Raw genomic sequence first — 269 nt, 5'->3', positions numbered from 1 at the left:
CGCCAGGCGTGGGAGGAGGGGCCCCTCTCGGGAAGGGCGGGGCGGGACCGGGGGCGGGGACTGTGGAGACCGCGGATTGGGGGGCGGGGAGGGGCTGGAAGTCGCAGCCGCGCCGCAGCTGTCAGTTCCCTGACAATAATATTTCATTTCACTAACCATACGTGGAGCTCCTACTACGTGCACAGCAGCTAAGAGCACGGACTCTGGAGCCGGGTTCGAATCTCAGCTCCACCACTTTCTAGCCTTGTCGCTTTGACATGTTAACCTCC

Source organism: Balaenoptera musculus, chromosome 3, assembly GCF_009873245.2.
Source record: "Balaenoptera musculus isolate JJ_BM4_2016_0621 chromosome 3, mBalMus1.pri.v3, whole genome shotgun sequence".
NCBI lineage: Eukaryota > Metazoa > Chordata > Mammalia > Artiodactyla > Balaenopteridae > Balaenoptera > Balaenoptera musculus.
This window is presented reverse-complemented; position numbering follows the sequence as displayed.